Below are 11,612 nucleotides of genomic sequence, written 5' to 3'. Positions count from 1 at the left end.
TCGCCTCTGTCGGTGCGCCCCAGGGCAGCTCTGGCTACAATGTAGCTGCCATCACCAGTGTGTGAATGTGTGTGTGAATGGGTGAATGACTGAATGTAGTGTGAAGCGCTTTGGGGTCCTTAGGGACTAGAAAAGCGCTATACAAATGCAGGCCATTTATCATTTAAAAGGCTTACACCCATTTGCCACTAGTGATGTGTCGGTCGCGAACAAAATGGCTCTTAGAGCCGTATCTTTGACGTGAACGACGCGAGCCGGCTCCTTATCGCGAGCCGTGGGTTTTTTTTCTTTCTCTCACCCTCTCTCGCGCTTTTTTCCCCGCTTCACTCCGCATGCGAGCCTTGTGCTTTGCGCTGGGAAGAGGGGGGAGGGGCGGTAGTTACACTCGCAGTAGCACAGGAACAGAGCGGGAGGGAGAGAGAGAAAGAGCCAGAGACAACAGCATCACATTAGAAAGGTATAGTAATAGATAGTAAAAGATTCAGAAAGTTTATTCATGCAGGTCCATATGACAGAGAATGTGCATCTTCTTTTTGTTTTCATATTTTAATTTATATTTAATTGTGTTGTGGTTTGCAGTGTTTTGTGTTCTTTCACTTTAAATTTGTTTAAAAGGAAGAAGCTGAAAATTGAAATAGTTAAAAGTTGAACTGTGAATAGTTCGTTTTTGTATTATATGATTTATTTATACATTTTATGTGGAGTGAATAAATACCTGGTGCTGCAAGCCTCAGTCTGCCTGACAATGACCCTCCTTGGACTGAGAAAAACCTCACCTGCATCTGTAACTGTCCCAAGCTTGGCTGGAAAATCTACTCAAAAAAGTTGCGTTTGCTCCCCAAAAATGCAGACGTGAAGGTAGTAGCAAATGATTGTTCATCCTGTTAAATGCCAGCACACCCTAAGCAACGCTTAACTGCTTGCTTTAACTGCCTGTAGTGTATTTTTTTTAGCTGTTTCCAGTCTTCTTCTGGGAGGTGTTGGGCTCTGCTAGGGCTTTGTCAGTGTTTCTGTTTAGAATTTTTCACAATTTTTAGACACAGCAAAGGAGCAGAGGGTGTCGGGTGTGGTGGAGTCAAAATATGTGGTTCGGTTGGCTTCACTGAGCAATTACTTCATTGTACTAGGGTGGTTTGCTGCTTAATGTGAAGCAGCTGACATGAGAATTAGCACTCCCAACTGCAACGAGTTGCTACCCAAAGTGGCAGAGGTTAACTATCTGTTAGAAATGAAATGATTCTCTTATGAAGTGAGACACACAGAGTAGTGAGTTCCAATGCGTGTATTTACTTGCAAGGAAGCAAATGTCTATACGAGTTCTTGCTGGGGCAATCCGGTGACTTTCATTTATACACTTCATCCAGTGTTATCCTGGGAACAGATATGTGTGTGATGCACTTATAGAGAAACAGTTAGCTACATGATAACAGATAGCAGAGGGGGCACAACAAGGTCTGAGAAATAGACATATTAGAGGAACAGAGCAATAGAGATTCATTCCTTTAGCTGTAAAGAGCTTTAATTTTAAAGAGTGTTGCTGAGCTTTAATCATTTTTCTATCATTCCCTCCTGTTTATGCTACACTCCTACATCATAGTTTACAATATGCAATGTATTGTTTTTCTGCTAATACATCAGGCTTATCTCGCTCCGGTCATTATTGCTTTACACTTCCGTACTGTCCGCAGTGTCATTATAAGCCCTATTTACATCCTGCATATCCCCCACCTTCTCTGCCAGTAACACATCTAAAACTATACTACTCTGTCTTCAGAAAAGTTGCACAGGTTTCTTTCCTTTCAGAGGGGAGTCTAGCTGTCAGTTTATGATCCACCACACATTAGCCCTTCTGGTGGTGTGGTTTACAAACCAGTCCTGTTGTAAGGGGAAGTGGCTCATGTCATGTCATAGGTGACATTGCACCAGCTTAGGTCATGCAGGTACTGGCCTTGTCCATTCCTTTAAAAACAGGTGAAATTTCCATGATAACCTTTAGCATTAAGAGGGGGTTGGGGTTTTACAGGTGGGCACAAATAATCAAGAGATTTACTGATCTCCTTGAGGGGCAGTGAAGTGCTTCTAAACAACTGCTGGACCATTACCTGATCTCAGTCGAAAAGGTGATGTAACCAAGGTTTGCCTAGCAGGTGCACACAACACACCTAGAAACATTAGCTTTGGAGGCAGTCCAAAACACAATTTATTTTTGTCAGTGTAACCTGTCTCTATTTCTAATACCTCTTCAGCATTTGTTATGTTTAGGGTCATTTCTCATGTGAGGTATGTGCTATGTACTGGAGTGTTAGTTTGGGGTGGGAAATGTTAGCCACCATTACATTTATTTTATAATACATGCCTTATGAAATGGGAGAGTTCTGTTTCTACTTCCTACTTGGAGAATGGCTCTAGTTCAGGTATACATCAGGTATACCAAAGAAATATCTTATAGAGGTAAGCACCTCTATAAGATTTTTTTTTCGTAATTTGTAAAGGTTTCATTTATTATAGATACCTCCTCCTACTGAGACATGACTAGGCCAATGGCTATGTATGTAAATAAGCTTGGGTTTTATGTATTTCCTTTCAAAAAACATCAAAAATGGTCATCAAAACACCTTTCCTTTCCCAAAATGTGAAAAACTGCAAGGAAAACAAAGTCTAACATGGTTTCTCCATTTAAACCCTGTTCTGCAGTATTTAGCTGTCGCAAGCCTAACTTTTTGAGACTTTCTTGTCCAAAAAACCCCCTTCCTAAAACCATTTGATAATTAAGGAATTTATTTCTAAATGTAAGAGCTTTCAGACCACCAGGTATGGATGAACAGTATCAAATGCAACTGAAATCAACAAATAGAATCACATGATAAGCTTTTGCTTGGAAAGAGTAATGCTGGCAGATTTCTTTCATTTACCACAGCCGTATTTTGTTATAATGTAGAAAGACATAATGTTTAAAGTAAATTTCTGTATACTGGCATAAATTGGAGGTTCACTGGTCTGGGACAAATAAGATCAAAATGGCCTGTGTGTGCCCCGTGATTTAAAATAAGTTTAACATCCCTGGTGTCGACAGTTAACTTTCTCTTTTTTGCCCATTCAAGAACTTCTGTTAATGCAGTTAAATCAGAGAATTGCACAGGGAGATGACATGGCCATGTGTGGGCAGTAATTGTATCTGTTAACATAACCACTGCAAACCCACTAGCATTAGTGCCGTCTGTTTTTTGTTTTTTTCCTTAAGCCATCAACAAATGAGTGTAAACTCATTTGTCAATGGTGTGTCAGCACAAGTGAGTATTCTTTTTTTTAAATATATGTTTTTAGATTAATGAATCAATTACACAAAACCTAACGCTATGCCAGCTTCTAGCTTTACTCGACAGTGTGTGGAGTAAACCCGATGACACAAGCTCCTAAAAACCTAAATTAACAAAACAATTTTAAACTTTTACAACTTTGAGCAAAAGCAAAGTCAACTGAGCCCAAAAGCTGTTAGAAACCTGTGTGATTATTACAATAAATATAGCAATTTTTTCTCAGTATGTTAGAATTTTGCAGAAATGCTTCCAATGTTCCCATGTTTCACAAAGCCTTGCTTTGCCCATTATGGATCGGGCACAAAGAGAAAAGATATTTCCCACATAGCAGACAGGTCGGGCTGGTGTCAAGCCGGCACTGCTGGCTGACTTCTGGCATGGTAAGTGGTATGCCATCCAAATACGGGCCAGATCTGGTGTAGATGGCACTGTTTATGTGATAGCATGCCATATCTGGCCTGATTATGGTTTGGTTTATGTGGCCCAGGCTTATAGAAAACAGGCCTGGCCCAGATCCGCCATCAAGCTGGCACTTCTGACTGACTGGTGTCATGGCAGGGTGTATGTCAACCAGATGTGGGCCAGGTCTGGCAATATGGTGCGATTTATGTTCCTAATTTGCTATTTTAGTTAGAAGACCCAAATGCCATGTTGCAATACTATACTGCTATGGTAGCCAACGTTTCAAATGCAGGTTTGACAGGTTTGTGAGTGTACACTTTATCCAAAACCTAGTGAGGGTTTACTCATGTTTATGTGGCTGCAGCTCAGTAGGTAGAGCAGGGCATCTACTGATCGGAAGGCTAGTGTTTCGATCCACTAACTGGCTCCTCACATCTGCATGTTAAGAGTGTGATAGAGCACAGTGTTCTATAGAGCACTTTGAGTAATCCAGGAGAGCAGAAAAGTGCTATATAAGAATCAGTCCATTCACTGTCTGAACAGAGTTTCGTCATGCTACTTTTGCACTATTATGTTCCAGCACATGTTGTTATTACATGGCTTGATTAAGGTACACATTAGGCTGACATTTGGGGCCAGAGCTGAAACTGTTCTGGGCCAGCACATGGCCAGCAGTGTGTCTGCAACTGGCCCATGGCTGCACACAACTTATACGTGACCCACATACCACAAAGAATGGCGGCCCTTTGTTGGCCCAGATCAGGTTTGCCAAAGGTAATCCACACATGGGCACATTGTGTGGGTCAGACCCGGGCCATACCAATTTGGGTTACAGAAAAATACTTTCGGTGACAAATAATTTATAATGGTGTGTGGGTCTGACAAACATGAAGCTCAGGGAAACACCCCTCATTTACTGAGGATTTATGGGATTTCAGCAAAGTGGGTTTCCCTCTGTCGTGATAAGCATAACATCAAAAGGTTGTCAGTTTTGGTTTATCTCCTTTAAGTGCACTGCTTTTGTTGCTGAGTTTGTACAGTTTAACAAAGATACATATGCCACCAGTGATGGCAAAAATTGTTTGCCAGGGCAGCGTGGGAACAGCTCCCAGTCTGTGGCATTGTCACACATAACTGCAATCGCCCGAGGTCGCCCCATTTTCCTGTGTGTGGTTTAGACACATGTGGGACATCCAGTCACTTGTAACATAGTTTACCAGTGTCTCTGAGTTTGCATGTCTGTGCGACCTGTGTCATCCCAATAACAAAGTTTCAACAGCAGTGTTGTGGATTTTTCTTTAACAAATTGCTTTTCATACTTTGTGTCAGGCCCCAGTGAATGTTTATAATACATGGTGCAGTGTATGTGAGCAGGGTCAAGTTCGTCTGCAGTTTGTGGTGCCCTACATAGCGCTAGCTTATGCAAGGATTCCACAACACTGGCTAGTCCTGAGGTACCTAACTCTACCAATAATTTGGTGTTGTTTCTGATGTGTACCACATGCACTGAGCCTTGTCTGTTCTTTGTGCATGCATTCCTCTCTGCGTAGGTACAGGACCAATTTTGCCATTAAGTCCCCCACCCTAGGAGGTTTATGGGACACAACTCCGAACACACCACCTGGTTGTTTTAGACAGAGGTATATGATCACCATCTTCCTTTGTGATTACAGTATAAGTAGTGCCACTGTCACAAAGAAAAGTTATTGGCTTACCTACAACCAGCAAAGTTAGGTTAGGTAGGTTCCTTCTTCTGACTTCTTCCATCTAGTCTTCCTTCCCACTTATCTTGATGATCATCATCTCTCCTGCCTTTTTTCCTTTCAGTGCAGTCCCATGCCCAATTTCTACCCCTATCCTTGCTTTGTCCTGGCCTCTCCCTCTCCTCTGATTTCCCTGTTTAACATCAAAAAATTGATGGGGGAGATGAAGTTGTTGGCGTGGCAAAGGTTATTTGCATTGCTACATAGTATACATGGAAAGGCGGTGGCTGTGTCATCTGCGGGCAGCTTAGTGCTAGCATTAGAGATTGTTGTGGGAGAAATAGATGCAATACGGAAAAAGCTTTTTGGTCTGGCTTTGGCTTACTACAGTTACTACCTATCTTACAAGTTTTTTGTTTTACGTTAGTTTGTTTTGTTTTGTTTTTAAATTGTGTATTTTATTTATTATGCTACTTTCATATGAACAACCCAGTGGATTGCAGTTTTTTAATGGCTTCTGACCATTGCTCCCGTGGGTCACGGATCTGTCATTCAAGGTTTTAACCTACCTGTACAGCACAGGGTTTTGTAGTGGTCCCTGACCATTTCTTACTCTCCAGTATCCTAATGAACAAACTATGAATTTGGTCACTCCCCCGGTACTTTCCTGCTGTCGGCCTGACCACACTTTGTGATTGACAGCTCAGGGTATTACAGGAGTCCCAGACCTCCCCCGCCCCATGCACGGTATTGGTCAGCGTTGGCAGAAATTAACAGGAGAGTTGTTTAAATCTGCCTCAAAGGACCAAGGTGTTAGAAAAATTCCCTTATGAAGTGAGACACACAGAGTAGTGAGTTCCAAGTTTATTTACTTGCAAGAAAGCAATAATATACACAGTGAACATCAATGCGACTACTCACCGGGGCAATCCCGTGAGTTTCAGTTATACACATCTTCCAACATTATCATGGGAACAGATTTGTGTGTGATGCTCTTACAGAGAATCAGAATCATGTACTAGTACATCACATAGCTAACTGTGCTTTGGATAACAGATAGCAGAGGAGCCACAACAAGGCCTGAGAAAAGGACAGTTAAGAGGGAGAGAAAGACAAAGTGTCAGAGACACGAGCCCAGAGTACAGCTGCTACTCTTTGCCTCTGCTTCCTGGGTATTCTAGGTCAAGTGTGTCAGGCAGACCCAGGACATGCTGGAGACATCTCTCAGCTGGATAGCTGTGCTTTTATTTAAATTATTTAATAGTGGCATCAAAATGACCCTGAATGGTTTCATTAAGTACAAATAATATCTTTGTTAGGTTTAAAAGAAAGCAGTTTTTGGGTTTGACGTAACATCAAAATATATATTGACAAGGTCTTGATATATGCTCAATCATCCAGGTAAGAAAATCCCCCAAAACTGATTCTGTTAATCTGGGTGTGGCGTTTTCAGTGGTAGAAACGTTTCGTCACTCATCCAAGCAACTTCTTCAGTCTCAGTTGTCTAGGGCCTTGATATGATGTTCTTCTGCTTCCCTGGGGTCTGTATCTGTGGGAATGGTGTTCGCTTTGGGTTGTAGCACCCTGATAACACCCAGTTTGTGCTCCAGTGGATCTAAGTCCATGTCCACACTAATACGTTTTTGTTTGAAAACGCATCTTTTTCTCTCTATTTTGGCGTTCCATCCACACTGAGACACAGTTTTCAGTCAAGGAAAAGGCAGCTTTTAAAAAACGCTCTTGGATGCATTTGAAAACGCCGTTTTTGCGTCGCAGTGTGGACAGTGGACACGGAGCCTTTTCGAAAACGATGACACATTTTAGTCATGTGATGCAGTCCTGTGACCAATTAAACTAAGATAGCAGAGGCATTGTACAGCAGTTGTTTTGTTTGCTCTCAATCTATTAAAGATTAATATCAGTTTGTACATGCTCCAGATTGCTTTACTTAAAATTCTTTAATTCTCACTCGCTTTTGCAACTTTGTACTTTTGTGTTGCTCCACCTCATTGTTAGTCCATTTTAAAAAAATTTGCTGCGACATTTCAATGGGTAAAACTGAGAATCCATGGCAGACCCATGTTTCTGCCTGTAGTACTGACCATTGTATGTGAAATATGTGGAATGAAGTGTTTTTCTGCAATGGCTTTGCAGAAAATCCCCAACACTCTGTTCACAGCCCATTGTTGGTCAGTGGTGCTAGGTTCAGTCATTATGAAAACGTAATGTTTATGAGGTTGGGAAAACCTGCATTCAGCTGAGACTGAAGAAGTCACGTGGATGAGTGACAAAACATTTCTCTCACTGAAAATGCCATGTCCACATGAACAGAATCAACTTTTTGGGATATACTGACAATAAACTCAGTCAGACAATCAGTACTTTACAGATTAATGCAACCAAAGTTAAGTTTCACTTAAGAAAAGACTGACTTTCATAAGTTGCTTAATTATAAAACGTAACTACAAGCCATCATAAGCTACCTGCTAAGTGGTGGTTCGAAACCACACAACTCACACACAAGCCTTGATTGTCCAACTTTCTCATTTATTTCTGAGAAAGGTTTCTACAGTCCAAAAGCGCTTTTGGACTGTCTGCTTTTTTACTCTTTCTATTTTTCCTTTATCTCCCCTTCTCTGTTTCTGCAGTGGCCTAAATGTAATCTGTTGTGTCTCCATCTCTCTGAGCACCTGAGCTGTCAACCGGTGAACACAAAGCTAGCTTCACCTTGTCAGTGCTGATTCATCCCTGCTCTGTCTCTGGTTGTTTGGCGGCCAGTCAACCTTGGCCAAACATGCTACAGAGACTGGTAAAGAGCTTCCGCCTGGGCTTGCTGCGGCTCAGCTTGCCACCTCAACATGGCGACAGCTTAAGCCTACTTTCTATCCAAGTGGTAGCCAAAGAAAAAGATTAACCTACCCTAACCCCTTCTCCCCATCTTACAATACACAATAAATGTATGAACTGGAGCCTATTTCAGCTGCCATAGGGCGAGAGGTGGGGTACATCCTGGACAGGTCGTCAGTCTATCACAGGGCTGAAAGATGAACTTGCCTTTTAATAAATTTTAATGTTGCCATGTATTATGACTAATACACAGTTAAAGGGAATTTAATTGACCTCCAAAGAGAAATTTTAATTAATGACAGCATGAGGCTATGTGCGATGGACTGAAGGAATCACAGTTATTAAAAAGGCACTATTAATTGAATATTTACTCTGCCATAGATGAGCTGCAATTATGTGAAGAGATTTAATGAATTTAATCACTTTGTTGCCCCAGAGGTGGAGAAAAAGCGATTATGGAGTGCTGTCTCTGTCTCAGTGTTTCCTGCACATTTATGAATAGTTCTTATGCAACAGGATTAAATGTATTTTGTTCCTCTTTATCCTTGGCTATTTTCAGGTTATATGTCTGATGGAATATATTAACATGATGGAATCTGTGACTCTCCTCACATTTTGTAATGCTGGCCTTTCTCCTGCTTTTGTTCTGACACTTGATGTCAGGTTTATTCATGTGCAGAAAAGAACTTTGAATTGTGTCATCAGTGTCAGATTTGATAAGAAGACTGATATTTTGTACACTTTATAAGTTTTGTGAAGTGCAAGTCTCAATTATGGAATTAAAGCTTTTAATGCTTTAATGTGTTGGTAAATGTGCTGCATGTTTTTTGTGCCAATCTATGACCCTTCTGAACGTATTGGGATCATTTTTGCCCCATAACTTATAAATAAAAGATGTTAACATAAAAATATTAGCAAAGCCCAAGATGTTGGAAACAACTTTTTCCACACGTCTGAACAACACTGAGATTTGTTTCGAAACTAAAAGTTGAAAAGATCATAGAAAAGTGTGTTTTAAAAGAAAACAATCATTGGGCAAACTTGAACCTGCAATTAGTTGAAATTTGATTAAGTTCAAAATTTCTTAGTAGCCTGAGAAAACAAAAGCCTTTCAGTTTTTAAGTAAAATTTAGAAATAAGTAAAAGCTATAACTGGAACAAAAAGAAAAGCCCAGAAAACAACATCCATGGAAGCTGGTGCTTCATGGGAGGTCGTAATAACAGCTTTCAGAAACAACATATGGAGCTTCTTTCGGGAACAGTTTCTGAAATTGTAATGTAAATTTTAGTTTTAATGTTAGTGCTGCTGCAATACCATCTAGTGGACTCATTGACTGATGGTACTTCCAATGCCCAAATGTATTTAATTACTGTTATTCAAACACTGAATAGCTTGCACATTTAAGTAATGATTCTTTGACTCCCCTTTTTATTTAGTCTGGTAGAAGACAGATGGCAGTTTTCATGCAATTGGCTTCTCAGTGCACTGAAACAGATATATAAAAAAAGAGATTCGCTGAGATTGATTATACTCAGCTTTGCTATTGAGCAGCTTCTATTACGTTCCATCACTTGAAAAAACTAGCCTTAAACTTAAAGTGTTCTATTCTTTTTTATGTAATTAGAGATTATGGAACAATATCAATATTTCAAAAATTTTTTAATTTAACAAATATTATTCTAAGCAAAATGTAATTACACTTGAAAAGAAAAATATTGATAGTCAATATTGAAAGATAGATTAGTAACACTGTATAATATTGACCGTGACTAAGGGTATAATTAACCTTAATTAAATATATTTTTATTTTATTTGTATTTTATTTGAAACTGCAATGTAATTTAAGTTACCTTCAAAAACCCAAAGGTAGGCATGCTAGGATAGACACAAGAAAAGAAATAAAAATACTGTAAGTGAAACTGAGTCTTCAAGTAATTTTAAATAATGTGTAAGTTATTTTAGTTAATGCATTTTTAAGTGTTACATAACAGGTATTTTACAGGAAAGAGGTGCAAATTATGCAAGGTGCAAGTTTAAGTACTGTGTAAGCAATTGTATGTACTGCATATAATCATGTATTTTACAGACAAGAATAAATAATTATATTAAAAGTAAATGCACATGTGATTTTAGGTACTGTGTAATTAATGTTGCTGGTATATTCTACAGGAAATGATGGTGATGGAGAAAAGTCCTTATAAAATTTACATTTGTAAAATAACACTGAATAATAGACAGCTGAATAATAGAGCACCTATGCACATCAATATAATGAATACTAAATAAATATATAAAAATATAAAGGTGCAAAAGGCAAGATTAATCCACTTCATAACATGGCCTGTGCCCTGAAAAGTACAGTGTATTTTCAATGTACAATGGGAAATATTGCTGTTTTGTTTTTTTGCAAAATTCCCTTGAAATGACACACTACTTAAAGTTACTTACGCAGTACTTAAGCATACTTTGGGGAACTCCTAATTTAATATTGAGTTGCACAAATCTCAAACTAATTAAAACATTAAAACTTCTGCCCTTTAGATATGATGAGAGCCAATCACAAACCTGTGCTCTTAACTTGCTAGTATATATTTAAAATAACCGCATTTAAAATATATTTAAAATAACAGAAATAAACAAGCTGTCCGCTTGTTTATCTTCTACATAACCCTTTCAGAATAAAGCTCAAGATTCTGTTGAGACTTTTCAAAATAAATTAAAACCATGTACATTATTCTTAAACATCAAATTTCACAATATGCATCAAGCAAATTACCTCAAATAAAATCATAAGGTAACTATAAATGGTGCTTCAGTCAGCACATGGATGCAGGCACAGAGAGTACCTGCATGGCCAGTGAAGATGAGGCAGAACCAGGTAGTTCCAAACAGAAGGACCAGTCAAAACAAATCGAGGATCTTATTCCTAAATGAGGGGCTACCTCTGTAGCATGGACGTGGTTTGGCTATGAAAGGTCTGACACAGACCAGAAGACTGTACTATGCAAATTATGCTGCCAAGAGGTCCCCACCTCAGACTCAAACACGGTAAACCTCTTCAACCACCTACACAAGAATCATGTGAAAGAGTAAGGAGAGAGTTTATGGATGAGAAGCGAAAAAGAGCCGTCAGGTGCTCAAAATGAACGTTCGACTCAAAAGTTAGTACAGGCTTCCCCGCAGAATGCCGTGTAATAAATAACAAAAAAATGGCGTCCGTTACCAATAGGGATGGGTACCGGTATCTGACATAAACGGTAGTAACCAGACCGAAAAGCAGCGCACATTTCGGTGCTTTATTTCGGTGCTTTTTTTTTCCTGAGCTGTGATACACTTTAGATT

At 39.5% G+C, this 11,612-nt stretch overlaps 1 protein-coding gene across 1 annotated transcript in view; it reads left to right on the top strand.

Moving 5' to 3' along the window:
- ca10a (carbonic anhydrase Xa) overlaps positions 1 to 11,612 on the top strand; it is a 322,634-nt gene that overhangs the window by 141,933 nt on the left and 169,089 nt on the right. The window lies entirely within an intron of this gene.

Source organism: Pundamilia nyererei, unplaced genomic scaffold (genome assembly GCF_000239375.1).
Source record: "Pundamilia nyererei isolate P.nyererei 1_Seehausen unplaced genomic scaffold, PunNye1.0 scaffold00005, whole genome shotgun sequence".
Classification (NCBI taxonomy): Eukaryota; Metazoa; Chordata; class Actinopteri; order Cichliformes; family Cichlidae; genus Pundamilia; species Pundamilia nyererei.
This window is presented reverse-complemented; position numbering and strand designations above follow the sequence as displayed.